Consider the following 23,026-nt stretch of genomic DNA (forward strand, 5'->3'; position numbering starts at 1 on the left):
GGATGAGCTTCAATTTTGAACACACCAGAGTTCACTACAGTAAACCTTCAAAATTGCAAAATGGACAGATGTCAGGAAGCAAGCATGACTAATGACCTTGAATCTGTTGTTTTGCCTTAAGTTGCCTTGTTTTTGAACAAACCTTTAGAAGTTTCATGAAGATCAGAGAGGCCATTTTAACTTTTCTATTCATACATCCCTGAAATGTTCATGGCAAAACATTTCTTTCCTAGACAATAAGAGTTTAATTTGTTCTTTACCTGTATGTTTTAAACTACAAAACTACTTTATCCACCAATGACTGTGACTTAGTGTATTTCTAAGCAAATAAAACCTCAGTTCTAAATGAAGTGTTTCAGTATCACAAAAACCTAAAAAATTTAAAAAAAGCTTAAAGCTTTCTAATCTTTTAAGTTTGCAAGGACACAAGTACAGAAGTTTTCAGCTTTATACAGGTGTGAGCCTCTTCATTCACACCTCTGGTATTCTGATCCTTTTGTTCTAGTCAGTTCCTTATTTTTCTTCATCCATGTTTGTAGTCTTTAGCCATAAAGTAAAATAATTTCTAAATATTTACATGTCTTTTCATCTGGATCTCATTATTACATTTGTCCCAGATGATCTTTGTTTATGAGTGCACATTCCACTTGTGATCCAGTGGCTATTCCTAATGATGTTATCCTGCTTTTCAGCTATTTCTAAGGTGTCGCGTACAACAGAGGGTGTCCTGTTTAAAATTCCCCCCCAAGCCAGATCAGGAGCAATGATCCCAGGCCAGAGTCAGATATCTGCCATTTCAAAATACTTCACATATAGGAGGAGACTCGCATCATCCAGCACTGAAGTGCAGCTGAACCTGAGAGACACGCGGCAGCCATTCTGCACCAGCAGCTCTGGTGGAGAAGTGAGAAACTACTACCCCAGTGGAGTTAAGGGGAAGCCTTATAGAGGCTAGAATTTACAAACGCAGAGTGTAATTGAGCCAGGGTATCTCATGTTATCACCCCTACTCTTATGAATGGTCATGTCAGGCCCTTTTGGAGCATCAACTCCTCTTACAGTAGGAATCCCATTTTCTGACTCTTCTTCCCTAGTACTGACCAGGCCCACCCTTGATAGGACCAGGCTACAAGGTGCGGGAGATGCCTATGAAATCCTGTTTTCTTCAAGCTAACAGCCAGAATAAGTTATGTACTATGATCTTCATGTATAACAAGTAGTCTGTAGGCCTTGTTTGTTGCTTTCTTGCAGTATCCATGGTAACATAACATAAAAAAATAACCTTTAAATTGATGTAAAGCAGGAGAAAAAGATGATTAAGAAATACTTTTGTTTTCCTTAAAGGTTTGCTATCTGGTGTTTACTGTAGTGATATCGAGCACATTTATGGTAACTTGAGTGCTTAAACACTAGGGCCTCTGTTACCATCCTTAAGTTTTCCCACAAATCCCTGTGTTCATGGGCACGCTCTTCGGCTTGCCTTTAAAATCCACAGTGTGTGTTCTGTTCCCCCACACTGAACACGGTGGATTAAGTCAGACAAGCCTGACAAGTGTGGCAGTATTTCTTTCAGAATACATTGATATTCATATCTCCAATAGATGCCAATCTGTCTCTCATTGTTTCTTCCTATCGTGATGGAGTGTTGTATCTCAGAGAGCCTTTGCATAACATTTTTAATGGTCCTGTTTGCTGCAGTGTAACACAGCAGGATAAATATGTATGACTTTGTCTCCCTAACCTCTTGCATCCTGCAAGAATATTTTTTCTGTCCCTTGTTTTTGTGTTTTTTTAACACTGCTGCCCATCTTCCTTCAGTTGTGAGACTGTAAACGTGTTGCGTCTGCATGTTTTGAGCGTGGTCTATTGCAAAGATGTCCGTGCACTTTCCCCAGCTTTTAACAGGTGGTTGTAAGAAGGTCTGGAGCAGTCCAGAAGTCAGGGTTTTCTCGCCCCTGATTTTTATATTTTAGTGTCCAGTTTCCTGTTATTTATTTTCTTACCTCATGATCACTCATTCTCCTTCTATCTGGCCTCTCCCTCCTCCCTGTTCTCGAGTCTCTGTGAAACAGGCAGCCCGTGGGAGATCAGGCGTATATCCTCGCAGCGCCTCGGTCTCTTCACTCTTGAGATCTGGACGGGGCGAGCGAGAGAGCCAAGCCGAGAAGCAGCAGCCTCTCGCAGGCCTGGCCCTGTCGGCAGCACCCCCCTCCTCTGCACCCGGGGCTTTCCCTGGGGTTTGTCCCAGCTACTGTAGCTGCCTGCAGTTGTGAACACTTGACACTGTACTGCTGAAGCACACTCCAGCATTGAGGAGTCTCTGAGAATCCTCACATCTCCCGAGTTCTTTATAGGCAGCTTTGTTTGGTATAGCACTTCTAACAAATCCCTCAAAATAGTGCACGGGTAAGTTTGTGCTCTTTTTACAGGCTGAAATGAAAACCCTCCCACCACGTCTATTGCAGAACGCCACATTTGTTACAGTAAAGCATAATTCTTGAGGAAAGTTTGGTGTTCTGAAGGCCAAACCTTGGTTCTGTTAAGAGTTTTCAAATTTTCTCAACAGCACTGCAGCGCCTGTGGAAAAATCGTTTAAGCAAGATCAGCTCAGAGATTCGATCAACTTGTGCCCAAGTAGAGAGTTTAGTTGTAACCATGAGGAAAGGTTGCAGGAGATGCGGATGTTCAGGTTATTGCTGTTTGTCAGATAGCAAAGGTTTGACATGTGAGACAGATACAGTATCTGGGAGGTGGAAGTGGGGAGGAGGAACTGAGATTTGGTGGCCGTGGTGTCAGTGAGCTGTTCCAGTTGTGAGATATGGATATGATCTCTGTAACTAAGCAGTGCACTGCCACAGACTTAGCCATATGGAACTCAGCGCTGGCTTTGTGTGGGTTTCGCTGTTTGCCAAAGCCACTAAGTTATGTAAAGAGGATTTAGCGCAGCCATTCAGCACAGATAAAGGGGACTGGGAAAAGAGAATAAATATTTGGGACCTCTCTCTCACTGTGTATGTACATAAGAGAGTATATAGCTGGCTTAATTGCTGTCATCCACTCTCCTGGTGTACAACTGCATCACACCTGCCTGGCCTTAACCCCTTTGTAAACCATATACCAGGGGTCTGTAGGTATTGGAGAACCCTGCCCTAGAGCTAGGCTACTATAGAATGTAGAATGTACTGTATGGAGCAAATATTCTGTTACCTATAACGAAAGGTAACAAAAGCAACACAAAAAGAAAACGATTGAAAGATTTTTGTTTTGTCTATTAGCAAAATGCAGGTGTACCTTTACTGAATAGTAATGTGAGGTGAAGAATGCTGCAAACTAAAATGAGCAGCTTTGATGCAGAGGTAGCCCATCATATCACTTTCAATAACCATTTATTCAATTCAGTGTTACAGTGGTCCAGCACAGCTTCACAAGATGAGGCCTTGCCAGTTAACGGTTGGAAGATCTCTGCTCACACTATTGCATGCTATTAGTATGTAGAATAGAACAGGGATTTTCTCAGCGTCCGGCTCCGGGGCAGATGAGTTCCAGAAGTCTGGTGAGAATGAGCAGGGTTGTTTCTGTTGGACTTGTCTGCCGGAGGCACCTCTGCCCTCTCAGTTGTGGTGATTGTGTGGAATGTGGACTCGGTCGTACGTAGAAACTCAGCTGAGGGTCTTGTTTATTTTTTTTTATTGTTCTTTTCCTACGTCTGCGCAGCCAGAAATTTCTAAATTGCATATAACTCTTTGGTTGAAGATGTCATCGAAAACCAGAATGCATGGAATCACTTAGGTCGTTTCTAAGCAATATGTCTAATGTTTTTGGAATCCATCCCTTCCTCTTCCATTACATCACTTTTCCACTATTCCCCCCCCCCGTCCCCCATCTCAGCCAGTTTCTTTTTTGCTTTTTCATTCATCCTCTCCTGTCCCCTTTCTTCCTTCATCTTCTCGCTCTCCCTCCATCTTCTCCTGCCTCTCTCGTGTTCCTCTGTTGTACTAATGGTCTGCCTGCTGCCTGGAGAGCTGTGTAATGAGATGCCAGTTGGAACTTCTGAGCCTTCTGAGCCTTCGGCTCACGAGGAAATGAATTTTCCAACACCTCTTCTTTGCCATCCACTGGCTTATCATTATACTCTCAAACCACTTCTCAGCCTATGACTTGATTGCCGCCTTTTCTTCTCTCTCCCTTCCTTTTGCTCTGCAGCCGGCTTTCCTATTCTGTTTCCTGCAGCTCAGAGCCACTAAGATTAAACTTTAATTGCAGGGACGCTATCTTAATTGCAACATGAAAGGAATAGCTGGAAGTATGATAACTGCTGTTTGTCTGAAACTGCTGGAATCCTGAAAGCAGACATAGTTATCTCAGTTTGCCTTTGTTCTCATTTCTGCCAGTTGGGTTTGTAAAGCAGGCAGAAGGACAGAAGCATTCTGACAAAAAAAAAAATCAACCCAAATTTAATTGCCGTTCCTATATTTAGATCTTCAGCATGAACCACTGCATTCTAATGTGTCGTCCTAATTTCTTTACTTCAGCAAACAATGATTTTGTCATGTGGTTTATTCTCAAGGTGATGATTAGGCTTCCAAGCCTGGGATGACGTTGGGGTTGGAAAGATGTCTCCTGCTCTGACACTGTATAGGCACTGTGTTGGCAGGTGTAATTCTGGGAAGGAGACAGTTGACGTGACCGATTCAGCGCGAGTGGCAGCCTGATCCATGTCTTCAACAAATCTTTCAGTAGCCTTTCCTTTGCAACCACTGCAGCGCTTGAATTGAAACTTGGCAGGTATCCTAAAAAAGGCCTGCTTCAGATCTGCTCCTCACAAGTTGCTGTGATTATTTTTACAGCTGAATTTTAAAGTACTTCTGTTTGAATACCCATTCAGCCTGCTAAACCTAAATGTGGTATGTATCATCCTGAAGTAATACCAGTTAAACTGGGGTTCACCTACAGATGTAATGCAGAACAGTTCTTGATGGCAGAAGGCTACTGTTTCTTTTATCGCCAATGCAGGTTGAGTCTTGGTTAGAGGAGGGTAGAGTTTCCTGCACCTGGGAATCGCCCTGCTTCACCTCAGATCATCAGCCAAGTGGGGTCCCACTGTTCACGTTTAAACTCTTACCCCTTGGGTGCTGGGTGACCGCTGTCTGCTCACAGCTCCTGGGTTAGCCCAGAGACAGCAGACTGCAGTGTCCATTCACCCCTGCCCCACACGTACGCAGAAAACAGGAAGTGTGTCCAAGAACATGATAAATAACCTTAACACTGGCATGATTGATAAATATCCTTAAAAGGTCTAATGTAATCTTTTAAACTGGCATTCTTGTATAAATCACTATGGCCACTGGATTACCATCTTATTCTGAAAGTTAAAGATGCCTTTGTTTTAAAAAGTAGCCTAGGGAGTAAATTCCAAATTTCTCAAGCAAGATGGATTCAGATCACGTTATACTATACAGTATAAGTAGCTGCTTAGATTGCTGTTGCTGAAAATCTGCCACATCAATGAGCTCTAAACTAGGCAGGTATAATCACTGGGACATTGCAATTAAGAATTGTGCATTTTTCATCTTTCCAGATTACAGTCCTCAGTACTACAGTAGCAATTTTTAGTATGACTTTTGATTTTGATTAAAAACTCAATTATATTCGTCAGTCTTTGCTTCAGATTATTAGATATTAAATTGAAACACAGCAGTCTTTCAAAACACAGAAGGAGGCATTTGATAGAAAGCTTTTTTTTATTCAAACCTCTAGCAAAATTATTTCGTACAGGTGCAGCAACATTTTGATCATTTTTTTTCCATCTGGCTGACACCAGTGTGCTTTTGGTAGCACTATTGCGGTTGTACACCATACAGTACTGCAGTTGCAGTTTTGTATGGCCTCCGTCAGTCCATTTTGGTATAAGCATACGTGTTTGTTAATAAAACATGTAAAAATGCTTTTAAATGAATCGGATATCTGTGACTGTTACTGCCAGCCTACCTGTCACATTGTTTTACAACAGTATTTCATCACAGTAGGATATGCTGGTGCACCAATATTTTGATATAACTGAAGTCAATTATGCACTATTTGTTTTCAGTTAACATCTGCTTCTTGATCTCAGCCACATATTGCGTTAGGGTAGTATTTTCTTCTAATTATTGCTTGGAAGCTGTCAAAACTGCTTGCAGTGGAAGTGATTAGGAACTGGTTTTCGGCCATAATATTCACCTGGAAATCTAGAACTGAATACTTGAAATAGTGTTGCAGTAATTGAAGATATTGTGTGGTGTTGGTTTTTATGCATCTAAGTGTCTCTTGCTGCATTGAGAAGTTTAGAGTCAACTAGAGATGCCCGCTCCAGCCTTGCACCAAGAGAAATGTCTCCGTTACTCTCACACATGGACTCATTTCCTTTGCCGTTCTGTGATTTACATTAGGAGGTGTTTTTACAGCTATACGATCAGAGAAGGAATTGGGAATCTGAGGAATATACAGGATTTTCTTTAACCTGCCCCTTTGTCAGATCTAGCTGTAATGTTCCTCTGTGAGCATCTCCAGCACCTTGCAAGTGTTAAAGTAGCATGACATGTTGCGGTGTTGTTTGCATGTCTCTGGCGCGAGACCGAAGAGATTGATGTTTGTGAAGAACAGGGTTTAATTTCCTGTTGCATGTAGACCTGGAACAGTGGGCGCCAAGATGGGGAGCCTGGGTATTATCATAAAAGACAGGGAGGGAGGGTGGCCATGAGGGAAGGAACAAAACATTTTCAGTTATTTACCGTCTGTCCTTCAGAGAACTGCCTCCAGGCTTAGCAAAATAATTCTAATTCTGCTCTCCACACTGTGAGGGCTTTGAGGAGAGGATGCTGTAGCTGGAGAACATTTGCCTGTAAGGAGCTGTGTGGAGATTCTGAAAACATTAGCATTAGTGGCGCCTTGTTAACATTTATCACATTGTTTCTCTAGTGCAGTTTTCATAATGTGTAACTAATTGGCCACTGATGGAGGAATTGCCATGTGGCTGTGGCTTTGTGTGAAAATCGGCGATTATAGTGCGTCTTCTACTCCAACTGTGTCCCTCGATTTGCCGCCTTTATAAACCCAGAAGCATAATGCGCCTCCTGCGCCTCTCTATCCATTATACCGGTTCTTTTCGGTGGCCCTGGGTCCCTGACAGGTTTTTAAATACCTGTTTGGCCCGTTTCGCTAGCCAGAAACTTTGCGTCATTGGCTTGTAAAAATGAGCCGACTCCGAGATCATCCATTTTCTAAACGCTCAAATGGTCATGGGGCAGCCAGAGCCTAACCTGGCAACAGACCTAGGCGGGATTCACCCTGGGCAGGACGCCAGTCCATTGCAGGGCAGCTAGACGCACACAGACGCAGGCTAATTTTCCCAGAAGCCGATTAACCTACTAGTATGTCTTTGGACTGTGGGAAGAAAGCAGAGGAAACCCGTTTGAACACAGGAGGATCTTGCAAAATCCAGCCAGGTGGCACCTCAGGAATTGAACCCAGAGCCCCAGCACTGCTAGGCGGTGCGCCATCCTGCCACCTCCAAGCTCCTGCGAGCCACATCCAGAACAAGCTCAGTGTGAGTTGTGAAGGCAGGAGTATCTTTCAGTTTGACCTTGTACATCCTTCACAGTATCGCAGTCACCCGTGCAGAAAGCTGATATTAATTCCTCTTGCACAGGAGTACTTTGGAAAGGACACGACCCGCCTTGTGTAGGTGTGCAGACTCTTTTGTTAAGGATCAGTTTATTTGATGTCGATTCCTAAACTTCATATACCACCAAATGGGGTGTCACATGTAATCTCATTAAGCACAATCAGTCTTTATCTGGGAGTTTGCTGAAGAGATTGAGGAATGTGTTATTTGTATGTAAATGTGCTCTTCTCATCTCATTAAAGTGTTTTTAAAAAAACATACGATAGTCAGGCATTAATAATGCTTCATTGTACTAATGTTTCAGACGTGGCTTTCAGGAGACTTGAATTTTCACATTGTGATCCACTTTGAGCCATGATGAGTCACCGTCTTTGCTGAAGATGCTGTGTGTCAAAACAACTTAACCCCGTGCTGGAACAACTTCACACACCTGTGGAAATGAGCTTGAGTAAAAGTGTTGCTCGTGCTGATTTATTGAGATATTTAAACTTTGCCTAATGTATGGGAGGACATTTCAGGGTCAAGAAACATTTGCTAGATTGGAACTTGTCTATGCAAAAGAAAACAAAAAGCAAAATAAAAGAAATAAAATTAAATGATGAAAAAAATCTAAAAGAAAAGCTTTAAAAGAGAAATGGAAGGCAGAATAGAGCAAAAGATTTGCGTTAAATCCAAACTGGCAAGGGTCCGTACTTTACAATTATTACAAGAAGTGCAGAGAAAACAGGAATGGATGTCACAGTGTCTAGAGACTATCACTGTATCGGAAAAGGTTGCCGAGTTTAATAAAACACATTAGTAGACCCACACAGTGTATTTTTCCCTGCTTAAGATTCTGCATTAAGTCCCAAAGGCAGTTAGTTCTGCATAATTTACCTTTATTGCATAATGGCTTCATTCAAAGATGATGTTTTTCCCTTGTAAAAATATCACATATGTAAAATGTATTAAATGTAAAATACAATATTCATTTTCCCCGTAATTCATGGATTATGGTCTGAAATTTATAAATGGGTTCGAAGCGGAAGTACCTGCTCCACTGCAGTGTCACATGGCTTCAGTTGGAGCACGGTTGAATCATTCCGGTCAGTCCCAGACGACTGGTACAGAGGGGAGCCTCCTCTTGCGAGGGCCTGGAATATTGGGGTGTCCGACTTCCCAGTGCTTGGAGAGGAAGTGCCTGGACTTTGCACCTGACAAAGTGAGTGGAAGGGGGTGTACTCTTGGACTCTTGTACAAAAAACGGGTTAAGTCAGGAAATTTTAAGTTAGATCATTGTCCAGTTAGAACATCGTTTCGATATCCATTAGACGGAGCAAACGGAAACCTATCTGCATGTCATAGATTAGCTTGTGCATCACATGGGGCCTGATGGACACAGCCATGACATACCATGGGCATGGAAGGAGTGTGGGGAAAAGAGGCCTTTCCTGTATTTAGGGTTTTATTTTTGTTCTGAAGGGCTGGTTCAGATTTTATAATTGGAAACGCATAAATTGGAAAACCTACATCTTAATAGCGGAAATGGGGCAAATGACGTTTCCTGAGGGCTGTGGCCCTTCTGCACGCTGTTTGCAGAGGTCTCCACCTCAGTGTTCCTGTTACTGCAGATCGCCTTTGCGCTACAACAAGTATGACCGTGTCATTTTTAAGTCATTTTTAATTAAGTAATTAAGTCATTCTTACCAGCCCTGTGTCACGGTCAGACCCTGTAAGTCCACAGAGGGAGAAGCTGGGAGAGATGTGGAATGGCCTACATCGGAGGCAGTTCTGCTGCAAGATTTATGACCACGTCCTGCCTGTGGTAGACTAAGGAAAGGACATGACTTTGCTGTGCTTGGCGTGCTTTCAGGGACAGAAGATTCATATCATATTTAGAATTAAGGTTTATGTAGAAAAGCTACTGATAAAGAGGAAATGTATAAATACAGTTCCAAATCTAGTTTATACGGCTAATACATCTAGCTTACAGAGGATATAAGTATGGTTCTATATAATATACACAACTGTCTAAAGTCCTGAAATGGCTCTGATTAATGTGCAAGTGAGACTTAATTGCTTCCTTGTTCAGGTTTTCGGTGGCCCTTGAATCTGTGAAAGTGTATGAATGAAAACCTGCTTTTCAAGCAGGTAAGTACTAAAAATAAGATCATAGTTTACCATTGTCACTTCAGTACGGTAAATATTAATGCATTTTTGTTATCTGCCTTAATTATTTGATTGGATGAGCTTGACATGACCTGCAGAACATTGCAAAGCACTGAGAGTACTAATCTGCAGTGTGGCTTCTTCTGTGTGGGTGGAGAGTAGGCTGGTAAGGAGCTCTGTGAATTGAGGTTTTCACGGAGAGAGTGTGCATATCTGTTACAAAGAAAATCTGAAATTCGTCTTTGTTTCATTTGTCTGTTTTTTTTTACTAAACCCTTGCTTTCTAACAGAGCATACTAGATGCCATTTCAGATTTGTGTAAGCTACTGTGAACAGTTTATTCAATACTTTTTTTTTTTTCTCGAACATTAACATCCTGGACTTCTAAGTAATTTCTGTCTTATGGTTCTTGTGGTGGGTTAGCGTGCGAAACCGGTTTCAAATTTGAAACGCTCAAATTTTATCTCCTTGTTTGTTAACACTGTAGTTCTCAGTCTTGATTCGGAAGACTTGTTCCACTTCTCTTTGTCTTTTTAATCTCGCTTTTTCCATGCGTCTTCAGGGGCTGTCAGTGCTTGTGTCTGTGTAGCCATGGCAACATGGGAGTTCCCCCCCCCTCACCAATAAAGGCCTGTTGTGCCTCTCGCCATCTCCCTCAAAAAAGAGCACATTTCAGACTGCTGAGAAATATGTGAAATATTCTCTCAGGGATAGGGAGGGTTGTTCTGCAGCTGGCAGCCCTGGCTAACTGCAGTTGAGAGTAACCTCCGACCTGTAAATGGTTGTCTGAGCTACAGTTACTCTGTGTGTGGAGTGCAGGGCAGTGCTTTTTCTTCCTCCAGAGAGCTGTGAACAGAGGGTCTTGGCTGGAGCAAAACCCTGCTCTGAATCTGCTGCCTTTCCGTTCTGCCTGCCCATCATTGACGAGTAAAAATAGCCACTTCTCTACCTCAGATGCTGAAGAGGTTAACAAAAAGAGGATTACAGAGTCGTGAAAGAGCAGAGCTCTGCGATCATCCGTTTGTGAGCCAGGCTGTTCTTGTTGTCCATGGATGCAGTGCAAAAGTACCCAACTTTCTTCTTATAAAATACAGCCCCTCGAAAATATCAAATGCTACACTCATTTTGTAGTTTTGCTTTTTGTCAGACTGGCTTGAATCCTGTTTTTTAGGCCACATCTATGCAAGAGTGATTATCCACTTGCTGATGTAGAGAATGAGAAGAGTATCTTTGAGGAGAAATGTAGGCTAATCTCTAACGCACAGAACACCTCTCCCTAGGACATAGACCGGAAGACTGCTTTTCATCTCAAGCAACTCTCATTTTTCCCTTTTCCCTCTATAGGTGCACTGATGCTTTGTCACTCATGCTTATTAACTGCTTCTGTCTGAAACCCTTTGTACGCATGGTGAAAAGGAACAGTCTCTCCCCTTATTAGATGCGTTTTCCCCGAGTGTACAGATAGTAGTAGCCCTCATTATGAAACTCAGCTGGCCTTTTGCCGGCTGAAATGACTTTCGTCGCCTCATAAGGAGCAGGAAGGTTGTACTGTAAGGTTTGTGTGGCATAGCTGAAGCATGCTGTGCAGTCGGAATCTTGTTTTTTTCATTTGTCTTGGCGGAATAAGACAGCGTAATTCTGCTGCAATTTAACAGCATTTAGTTAAATTAGTTTTAAGACTCGGAAAAACTTTCAGCAGTGGGCCATAGCGTGCTGATCACGTGGCCGCCACCCCCACCTCCATCCCCTGATGCGAGTATGTGGCAGAATGAGATGCACTGCAGCGTGTTCCTCTCCGTGTCTTTGTGTGCCTGTGATGTGCTGCTGATAAGCATGGAGAGAGCTGTAATCCCACTATTGGTGTGAACAGTGCCTGTGTGTTTTGCAGTGTGGAGGGGTGGGGGGTGGGGGGGTGAGAAGCACAGGAGTAGAAAACAAGGGAGTTCTTGTAGTGGTTAGTATGCCGCTGGGGAGCTGAAAGGTCAGGAGCCCCAGGATTCTTGCTTTTAACGGGGCTGAAAATCCTTTGTCTTGTAATTGTTTATTGAGCAAGGTTCTTAATCACGTTATCGTTTCTCAGACTTGAGGGCGAATGTTTTTTTTTTGTAATGGCTTCAGGAAGGAGGGTGACGGGGGGTCATACTGTTACTGTAGTGGGGACTTCAGGATTAGCCACTTTTTCCATTGTTGCCTCGTACAAATCCAGCTGCTTTTTGGAAATCCCCTTAAGAGAGCTTTTTTTTCTTCCCCCCTTTTAACATCTGCTTGCGTACTGTTTTTGTTGACTGTTGCAAATAGCGTGACGTTGACCTTTTTCGAGGCTGTGCTCGGTTTTGTCGGAGCTTAGGTGGCCTTGGCAGATTTGCAGACCTTCAGCGTGGAAGGGGAGGAATTTCTGCCCGCATGAGCACAGCCGCTCTCCCACGCACACACCGGCTCGGTGCAGTGGAGGAGAGCTGTGCTGCGGGTGAGAGCTCCCATTCCGGGAGCTGCCCCGCTCCCACCAGGCTCCATTCAGCATGGAGGGGGCCAGGAAAGGAGCCAGAGAGCCTCGGAGAATAGAGAAAGGCTGAGAGAATAGGGCGAGAGAGGCTCAGAGAGAGAGACAGGCAGGGAGCCTGGGATCTCCTGCTGGGTGCCATTCTGCACAGGGAGCTGGTGGGGTGGGGGAGTGGGGGCTGTTTCATTCACACCTATTGCAAGCCAACCCCCCCATGCTGTAAACCACAGGGCTCTTGTTGTGAGTTTAATCTCCTGCGCTGCTCTTCCTTTTTGTCAAGCCCACCGCCACCCTGGGGCTCCAAGCATGGGCCAAGGCAACCAGAACTCACCGCATTGGGTGGGGGGGGGGGGGGTGCAATCTGCACAAAAGGAGAGATCCTATGCAAATTTCAGAGACAAAAGAGTCAAAGCCACATCTTTCTACATCTTGGAAGAAAGAGAAATTAATGCCAGATGAAGACAAGCCTCTCAATGTTAGAAACGCATGCAGGGAAGGATCGGGGTGTGAGGGAGAGGGTGCGGACTTGAACCAACGAAGGGGGAAAAGGCCGAGAGGGGAGGGGGAGAGAACGCAATTAACACTTTCAGCTGAAAGAGAGAGGCTGTGGAAATTAGGGCTGCGGTGCTTGTGCCTCATTAAGAACAGTAAAGGTTTGGGTCTGTGGTTCTTGCACTTCATAAGGATAAAGAAGTAGGTCTAAGAAACGTAGAGCCACACTAACAGCAGTGATTGTGGTATTTCCAAGCGCTGGTTTATAATACTTATTAGGAACAAGTAATAGGTTTATTCCATGCTGAAAAGTGAAGAAGGAAAATGCAGTGTTTTGGCTGTGGAGCCTTCTTGGTGTGTTATAATACTTATTATTTTACTAAATGGTGTATGATTGCTTGTTTGTCCAAATTTGAGCTGTGTTTAGTTACATAAAATCTTTGTGATTAGGAATGAAATGGGCCCTCTCTGCATTTATTTCCTGAGCGATGATGGTGCTTATAAGCAAATAATAAAACCCATGATGTAACACTGATCAGTAAAATTACCGGTATTGCATTTTCGCATTCGTGTAATTTGTCGTCATTCCAGCGCATCAAGATAGAAATGCTTTGCAGAGCTTGAGTTCCTCAGACTAAATCCAGTTCTTAATGAAAAGCTCCTTCCTGTCTGTGTATAAGCCCCGGAGGCCCTTCTCTGATGCCCTGGGAAGCAGTGTGGGAGTCACAAAGCCACAACAGAGTCCCAGGCGCACTGCGCAGTTCTGGGAAAAGTTACAATCCTGGTTTTCATATGGTATGTGTAATTTGTGAGAAGAATCTTGTTTATAGCAAAAATGATCAGAAGTCTTTAAATATCCCTTTTGGTTAAGTCACATTAGTCAAGGTTTAGACTAATTCTGTAAAGTTTTTTCAAGTAATTCCTTTGGGAGAATAATTCTGATTGAGAGACTTCATTGACCCAAAGCACCCAAACTTTGGCTGCATTGCAAATAACATGATCATACAGTTTACTTTTATTTGTTTTCTCACACCAACTCCTGCCATTAATGAAACACAGATAGGAGTTAGGAGACAGCTGTCTTTTGTGAGGTTGAAAAATCTGTTGATCAGTTTTTGAATGTTTTAAATAGACCTGAAATTTTGAATACTTGTGTTGATGTTATTTGCTGCCACTTCTACAGAAACAAAGTGGAGGAGTTCCCGATTTTTAGTTCATAATCATTTGTCACCCTAATGTGTTTACCTGTACTCACTTCTTCAACGTTTTGTGAATCAAAATTTAAAAATTCCCTGCATTTGCACTCTTACTTACACAAAGATGAAAATGATTGAATTATACATGTATTTCATGCTGGCACCATGTTACCAGGACTCGGTGATTCTCGGCTTCCTCAGTCTGAACAATCTGTTGTGTTGTCATCGTCTCGGGGTTAGATCATAAAAGTGATTGATACGTTAAGGTAAATATTTTTAAAATGCTTTTTAAAGTTCTTTGTACACGAAACATAAATGATGCCAGTGAAAATGGTTTCCAAAAAAAGTTTTAAATGTGATATGGTAAAAAATGTAAAAATGTCACAGGTTTTCTATTAAGTCAGAGTAAAAATGTTAATATAATAATATTATTTCTTGACAGCTGTTTTCCTTTAACTTTTCAGTAGGTAGAAATGCTGTTTATAAGGTTCTTAAGCTCAGTGGTGGTTATAAATACAGTACAGATACTTTATGTGCTTGGATCACTAGACATGAAACAACTTTTCTCCATCTTACGGTCTCTATCCCTACTATTTTACGTTATTTTTACGGGGAAAAATGTCCCTATATAAGTTGTTACGCTACAAGTAGCCCATTTTTTGGTACCTCAGCTTGGTGTTTATTGGGGACCTCTTGTATGTCAGTATAATTATTGTACTTTTTATCACACAAGATCTCAGAATGCTTCATGATTTTTTTAATATGCTAAAAGCTACATATTTAGATCTTTTTTTTTTGTTGTTGTTGGGCGAAACAATAGCTCAGTTGTCATATTCACAATCTGATACCTAAGGAATGAAAGGAAACTTATGCCAGCCGTTGTGCATCTGGGTTTTTAGGTACCCTTGCCAACTTGTGTTCTGCTGTTTTCTGTGACAGATCAGAGCCTGATGCTAAAGCCCTGGGCTTTACAGTACTGCCCTGATGGACGTGCTAAGATTTAGCAGCATCGTTCAGGCTTTTCCAGCTTCTTTGCTGGCTGGCAATAACTCATTCCTGCCACACTTGCTAGCTGGTGAGTAAGCCTGGCTCTAAAGTGCCCTTTCAGTGTGTGCTCATGTCTGCCAAAGTCACACAAGGGCAAAAGCTGGCCTTCGTGAAAATCTATTTCTGTGGTTTACGAACATGTTAATATATTATTCAAGTACCGTTAGATTTTGATTTCTGGCTCTTCTGCTTGTCCGTGATGATGAACAACTTGTGTCTGTGGTTGTTCTGTATTATATATTAATAAGTACCTGCAGATTCATTTATTCCTTGTGCAGTTATGACATTGGTAGAAGAAGACGAGCAGGGTCTTATTTTCCTATTTTCAAATTCCTCCCCAATCAGCCAGTCTTCTTTATCCGCAGCAGGCACGTCTTTCTGTTTGTTTGTTATGCAGGAATCAGATTTTTAATTAACAGAGTTTTGTTTGGCTGTGCCGTTTGAGGGCACAGATGTTTGCCCTTTATTTCCTCTTTCTGAATTTAGAAGTTGCTGAAAAGGCTTGGCAGGCCGCAGAGTTTTGTTAGTACATTTATTAGTTGTATTTCAGCTTTGATGTCTCTAAAGCCAGTTTTTTTTAGTCTGCTGGGTTCAATTTTATAGGGCGTGTGCCCCCCCAACCCCACCAGTCCAAACTAAAATGTCTTCACTGCCAGTCCCTTCCCAGAAAATACACATGGCATGTTGATGTTATTTGCTGCCACTTTTAATCAGAAAAATAGTGGATGAGTTCATGATTTTACTTCAGAATCAATTATACAGAGTGTTCCTGATATGCGTTTCCCTATACATCATTTTTTGAGTAATGAAGTCAAAATCCCCTGCTTTTTCACTAAGTTAAAAATAGTTGGATTCTGTTTCATACTGGTGCCATCTTACCATCTCTTCCTGGTCTTGTCTTCCTCACTTGTGTATCACGCAGTGTATCTTGAATATGCAACATAAACCAGTCAAACACAACTTGTCATTGTTTTGGGGTCAGATCCTGAAAATGATTGAATCGGAAAAGACTTGTTTTATTCATTAATAAATGAATGAAAGATTTTTTAATTATTTAGATCTGTTCTGTATTAAGAAGCCATATCACTCTGCAACTCACAACTGGCAACCCACTGAAGCTCAGCAGGTGTGAGCCTGGTCAGTACCTGGATGGGAGACCTCCTGGGAAAAACTAAGGTTGCTGCTGGTAGAGGTGTTAGTGGGGCCAGCAGGGGGCGCTCACCCTGCGGTCCATGTGGGTCCTAATGCCCCAGTATAGTGACGAGGACACTATGCTGTAAACAGGCGCCGTCCTTCGGATGAGACGTAAAACCGAGGTCCTGACTCTCTGTAGTCATTAAAAATCCCAGGGCGTTTCTTGAAAAGAGTAGGGGTGTAACCCCGGTGTCCTGGCCAAAATTCCCATTGACCTTTACCAATCATGGCCTCCTAATAATCCCCATCTATGAACTGGCTTCATCACTCTGTTCTCCTCCCCACTGATAGCTGGTCTGTGGAGAGTGTTCTGGCGCACTATGGCTGCCGTCGCATCATCCAAGTGGGGCTGCACATTGGTGGTAGTGGAGGGGAGTCCCCATTACCTGTAAAGCGCTTTGAGTGGAGTGTCCAGAAAAGCGCTATATAAGTGTAAGCAATTATTATTATTATTATTATTATTATTATTGCTGAGGGGGGAACTTCTGAGTCGGATTAACTGTGTGCAGAATATCACCAGAGCTCTCCTCTCAAAAAAAAAAAAATATATTTCAGTGACCCCTTTCTAGCCACTGCAGATAATTACCCTGGATTTATACAATATCATTTTCCAAGTGCTCCATTTGTGCAGTTGTTATTCAGCTCTCTTCTCTCGGTCTTAAATCTTTTGCCCCTAGGGTCAAGGGGTTGCCCCCACCTCTTTTTCTCTTTACTGGGGCTGGAGACGAAGACTGCAGCTGAGCTTCTTAGGCTCCTTCTGATTTAAGCAGAGGCTTCATTAATCCCTCTTATTAATTAAATTCCAGACTTCGGGGCTTGAATTTCAGCGCAGAATTGTACAAATTTCAAGCTGCTCCCACAGATTCGTCACACACTCTTCAAGAAGGTCTAATGTCCAAGAGAAAGTGTGGTAAAAGCTAAAGAAAATGCTGCAGTTGCCAGCAAGGGGCTGCGAGGAATTTCCTTGCCCTGGGAGTGGTTTGCCTTAACCATGGGGTGAGGGGTGCAGGGAGCCCAGTGTTTCAGTTGTACTGTATGTAATGTGATCAGAAGAGAGATTTAAGGTGTGTAAATTCTAGCTAATCGATCTACAGTAAAGGCTGTGAACTTATAGTAAATGTGATGACACAGTAAAGAAGACACCAGAAACAGACCTACAGTTGAAATATCAGGTCATATCCAAGGATGAGATCCTGGAGTCTCATCATTCTGTCTGTCCGACCAAAGCCAAAACAATTGTTGCCGTTTCAGGTATTTCTGTAATGTCATAGGCAATTTGAGTTGATTCGGTCACATCACATATTGACAACTGGATTTTATAAGAGAATTACACTCTTTAATATAAGCCCCCTGTAATGTTATTTATTGTTGTATACATAAAAATACAGAGGCTTTCTGTATCCACATGGGATAAGCTGCTTACTTATTCCTTTTCATTTTCTTTCCCATTTATTCTTGTATATACGGTATGTTCGTGACATGCTACAAACAAGAGAAAGCTACTCAACCCATCTAGCCCATTGGGTAGCTAATAGCTGACTAATCCAAGATAGGGTGTCAGCTTCAACAACATGGCTGGGGGGCTTGTTCCATTCTCCCACAGCCCTTTGGGTAAAGAAGTACCTCCTGTTCTTGGTTTTAAATGGACTTTGCCTTAGTTTGTATTTGTGTCATTTCATGTGTGTTTGACTGCTCATTCTGAAGAAGTCTGCTGGGATGAATTTGAGGATTTGACATATTTGAAGTGCTGTCTTAACTGGTATCTTTGGACCTTTATCTTTAATCTAAAATGCTGTGTGGTGTTAAAAATACTGCAGATTTGCCACCCCCAAAAAGTAATTGAAAATTTGTGTCATGCCTTATATTACTGCTGGTCCTTCACAGAAACTAGGAAAAAATGGAAATGGAAGATGGAAGAGATTTGTCTCTCCCAAAAAACATATTATACCTTTACCGAAAATAGTGATTTTTCTGATTCATATTGATATTCATCCACATTTCAATTGTTGAAGGTAGCCTCAGCTCTGAGAACAGACTGAAATCTGAGTTCTGACATCACTGCACAACTACAGTTTGACCAGACAGATTAATTGACATTTCAGGACTACTCTCTTCTAGAGAGGTTTGATTTCAGCAGAGCTACCAAACACCAGGGAAAGAAGACCAACCAGGAAATGGTTGCTCCTGGGACATATGACAGGGCTATGAAAACTATTACTTTTGCTTTGATTGTCATAAGCCTTTAATCTAGGTTCTTTAATTCATGGGAGCAATACTGTAAGAGACAGTAACTAATTAAAAATTAATACTTAAAAGGAATGGTTAAAAGCAAGCCGCTAATTAAAATGTGTGCTGTCCTTTCACATTGGTATAGGATGGATGCTATTGTTAGCTAAGGTTACCGCTAATAAAATACAATTTAAAAAGATCCATTTAAAATCATGGACCAAGCAACAGAGGCGGGTGCCCAGCGCAGAGAAAAGGAAATGGCCAGACTGCGATTTAAGACTACATGCCATGTTTTTTTTTAAAGCCAATTAATCTTCAGATCTTAATGAGCAACTAACGTTCTTCATTAAACTACGTTGGGTTTCTCCTGCTCTCCTTGCATCCTTGCGTTTGCACTGGGTTTGTAGTCAGAGCACCTCCAGCGAAGACAAAATTAGGGCCTAAACTAGGGTCAAACCTGCCAAATTAAAACGAAAAGTGAGCCGGCTATAAGCATTAAGGTTAGTAGTAGGCTGAATTCCAATCTGTGTGGTTTTTGTGGGGATTTGACATGAGGTCCAGTTACAGTACAAATACTGATGTGTACTGATGTGACAGTTGCATTTTATTATCTGTAGTCACACCAGGAGACAAAAGACAGGGTGAGTCCTGGGATATTAATTTTATTATGGGTGATAAACTATATAAAACAGTAATAATCAGTATGCAGGGATACATTTCTGGCTCTCTACATTATTTTAGGTCTGTATTCTATTTTGGAATTGTGTCAACAATAGTGTATGAGTGAGGCATTATACATGGATCAGTGCCTTTTTGTCTGCCCCCAGCACACCCTACCCGTTTATCCTCTCCTAAACAAGAGGGAAGAATTCCCTGGAAAACAACACTGAAATTCAAGTGGTGCTCACTGAAACCTAAGCTCGTTGGAAAACCCCAAACATCTGCAGTTGTTCCCCCAGTGTCCTGAACCGGTTGTCTGATCACAGATGTCACGTTTTGTTTGTTTTTTCTAAGCCAGCGACGTGGTTGTCATGCCATTTCTCCAAAGCCCTGCTCCACAGAAGTGAATCTGGCCCATTGTCTTCTCATTAAGGGCTTCCTTCCCCTACTTCCTTCACAACAGTGACACTGCTTCTGCTGGGTAATATCCATGCAAATGTTTTTTTTTCATGGTTAATGCAATTTTTGTTGATTATTTTTCATTCATTTCGTGATCAATCTCTGCAACAGCACGCACACACTTTACTGTGGTCTGATACTGCCATACAGATCATGTGGTGTCGTATCTGTTCAGAGCATAAGGATAGGTTTGATTAATCTGAAGGGTTGAATCCCATTTGCCCCAGGTGGCTGATGGGGGTGGTAGATGCTTGGCTATATGCTTCTGGGATGGGGTGGGAGGTGTGAGTGTGCTATCCTCATCCTTCTTTCTGCTGTCATCTCCAGTCTCTGGCCAGGCATCTGTGGCATGGGTGTCCTCAGTTGGGGTTGTATTCAGCTGATTGAAATCTTCGCTCCCTCCTGCTTTTCACCCAGCCAGCACAGGACTCAGCCGCTCAAGTTGAGATGTGGTTTTGAAGTATTGTGAGCCTGGTACAACAGCAGGGCCCTGTTCTGGCCTCAGCATTGAGGGTATACAGGCAAGGCACCACTAAACAAAGATCAGCCCAAGTGAAAGCAATATAAGACTGTGAGCATCTTGCAGGGCCTGATGCAGATGTTCATGTGGAAAGCTGATTATAAGAGGGAAGTGGTGAGAGAACTGGGCAGTCCCACTATATTTGAGGACCATTTCACTTGGAAGTTGCAACTGGGGGACATTGAACACGTATGATGATAAATATCTGAGATCTTTTATTAGGTGGCAAAATTTGGATATCCTTTTATTACACCAGGCTTAAAAAGCAAAGGTTGAGTTGGTCTTTCTCTGAACTGTTTCCTTAATAATGTATTCCTTGTCGTCCTCTCTAGGTGTGTGCTTTGCTGCAGATGGCCTTTGAAAAGCACTGAGGTAAGGCACTGTGCAAAGGAAAGGCTTTAGTAAAGTACCAGTTTGTTAAAGTTAGGCGCAATGTGGCAGACAGTGAATGCACTTCAGTTGTGCCTGAAAGCGTTAATTTCTCATCTGCTGATTCTGACAGTTTGTGCTCCAGCAGACCCACATCAATATCCTCCAGCTCTGAAGTGAGTGTGAGAGATACATAGGCAGAAAGCCTCTAAAATGTGTCAAATATGAGATCGAGCATAATTTAAATGAAGAAAACAGACTAATTTCCCCCTTACTGTTAGGTTTGGGAGCAATACAAACAAGGATCTGTGCACAATTAATCTATATCGCACCAATTTTTTATTCAGGGTAAGGGAGTAATCATCTTCATGGGCTATCCTTTAAACCTATGAAAAACTTTGATGATCCTATTAATAAGGATCTCTTTCCAGTGACAGACTGTCGATAGCCTGCCTCTGCAAGTTCAGCATGGGGAACCGGCAGGCTGCCAGGCATCGACTGCGTTTGAGTGACAGGGCAGCTCCAGACCACTGAACCTTTCCAACTGTGATATAAGTTTTTCAAAAGCCCCAAATCATGTGATACCACTTCATAGTTTAGAAGTGAGCACTAAAGAAATTAAGGGGCAATGAAGAAGCCACATTGTGAATCGGCAACCAAACATCTTGTATCTTCCACTACAATTGGACAGAACTCAAGGGACGATTCAAAACAAGGATTTGGGAGAGTGTGCCTGTACCCTATAGGGCTCTCGTTCTTTGTTGTTCTGCTAAAAGTAAAGTGTTAGCAGTTTTGCTACATTTTTAACAAGAAATCTGCCTGTGAAGCAAATGTTGATTGCACTTCAAGGAAAAATAAAACATGTTTAAGTAAATTGCCCTCCTCCAGCTCTCTCCCCGGTAGTGCTGGAGTTCTGATACTCTTCCGGTGAATTACTGGAATCCGTGTTCTCGGCGGGTGTGCCAGTGCTTGGACCTCAAACCCAGCTCCCCCCCCCCCCCCCCCCGCCAGCCTGGGCTCAGTGAGTTACCCTGCAATGCAGCCTGGCACAGTCGCTATGCTAATGCACCACTTTAATTTGTGTTCATTTCGGAGAGATATTTATCTTCCTGCGCCCGGCAGGCATGGATCTGCGAGTAATGTTCAAATTAAAAATAAATGAAATTGCAGATCTGAAAAACAGGAATGGCAATTAATTCTGTTTATACTGGAAACTCAAAGAGGAAACAAACCTTTGTTTTTCCCTCCCCCGTCACCCTCAAAGGATGTGCTGACAAGGCGGCCAGAACTGAGGGATACAGAGGGTGGCGGCGTTCCCTCATCTGAAGCCTGCCTTTTAGGACTGTGTTTGAAATGAAGTTGGGCTCCTCCGTGAGACGCGAGGGAGGCGGTGGATGAGAAAGCAAAAGAAAATGGATTTTGTAACGAGAACTGTTTCACCTTTAATGCATTTTGATATGTATCCTCTGTCACGAGCCGCGAGGCGACCTCTGTGATTCAGTTTTAGGTCATCTCTTCTACGCTGTCCTGTTTACTTGCAGCAAGCGTGTGTCTGGGAGAGAGAGGCGCGTGGCTGAGCTGTATATCGGAAAGCTGTGGCACTGTCTGTGCGTCTTGGCCCTATCCCCTGGAGACCCTCCTCAAACAGCCCATATTGTATGGCAGGACACAAACATGAGTCTGTGCTGTTCACCCCCCTCCTTGAGATAGACTGTTTATGTCCATCTGTCCCCGGTAGCTAATTACGTAAAGAGCTGAATTTCTCCCTTGGTACTGCCTGTTTAAAGCCAGCCCACACGTCCCTACTGATAAAGTAATCAGCTATATTGATGCAGTTGATTGGGCTGTGCTTGTAGCATTAATCTGTGTCCAGTTTGCCTCTGCCCCCTTGATAACAGTAATAATCTTTCTCATGTTGTGGCGAGAGTGCTGTGCAGCTGGCTTGTTTGTGGCCAGCTGGTGTACTAATAACCAAGCTGCCCAGTGGTTCTGCCCAAGGAGAGAGAGTTGGGCTTACAGGGAGATGCCTGCCTTTTCTTGTTTTTCAGGGGGCACGGTAAACCTCTGATATTCATATTAGGAATGAGTATTGATCTGAGAACTAGTGTTTAGGATGGTGTTTAGCATGTTTTTTTTTCCCAGAGCTTTATCCAAAGAGAATTTTATGTCAAAAGTTGAAATATACTTATTTTTGGAGTTGTTCAATTAATCTCCCAGTGTTCATTGATTAAAAGAGCAGCTTTGGCTTGTATACTTAGTAATGGATTGTCTGTGTGCAGTCCAGGGTGCCTATGGGTGCAAGCTAAACAGCACATGGTCTCTGAGAGATTCTCCATATGGCTTCAGTGTTGAGCGCGAGAGTGGTGGCTTCTTTCAGGAGTAGACGGGTCCTGTTTGCAGTGTCAGTTGCTTGATTGTACAGAACCCTGCCATATTAAAATGGAAGTGCGGCTCTATCCCAGCACCCAGTACACGACGTCAAGCAGTCACGGACAGCCCTATCTGGAGGCTTGGGGTTTCGTTGTTCCCAACACTGCCAGGAGGCCAAT

General features: G+C 42.8%; 1 long non-coding RNA gene across 1 annotated transcript in view; it reads left to right on the plus strand.

The window, feature by feature from the left end:
- The window catches only part of LOC148835092 (uncharacterized), a 52,497-nt gene extending 30,607 nt beyond the window's left edge, over positions 1 to 21,890 (plus strand). The window contains exon 3 of the long non-coding RNA XR_016091098.1: positions 20,441 to 21,890. This is a non-coding gene — a long non-coding RNA (uncharacterized LOC148835092). The remainder of the gene's footprint in view (positions 1 to 20,440) is intronic.
- Positions 21,891 to 23,026: the final 1,136 nt, after the last annotated feature.

The sequence above is a fragment of the Atractosteus spatula genome, chromosome 5 (assembly GCF_055471065.1).
Source record: "Atractosteus spatula isolate fAtrSpa1 chromosome 5, fAtrSpa1.hap1, whole genome shotgun sequence".
Classification (NCBI taxonomy): domain Eukaryota; kingdom Metazoa; phylum Chordata; class Actinopteri; order Semionotiformes; family Lepisosteidae; genus Atractosteus; species Atractosteus spatula.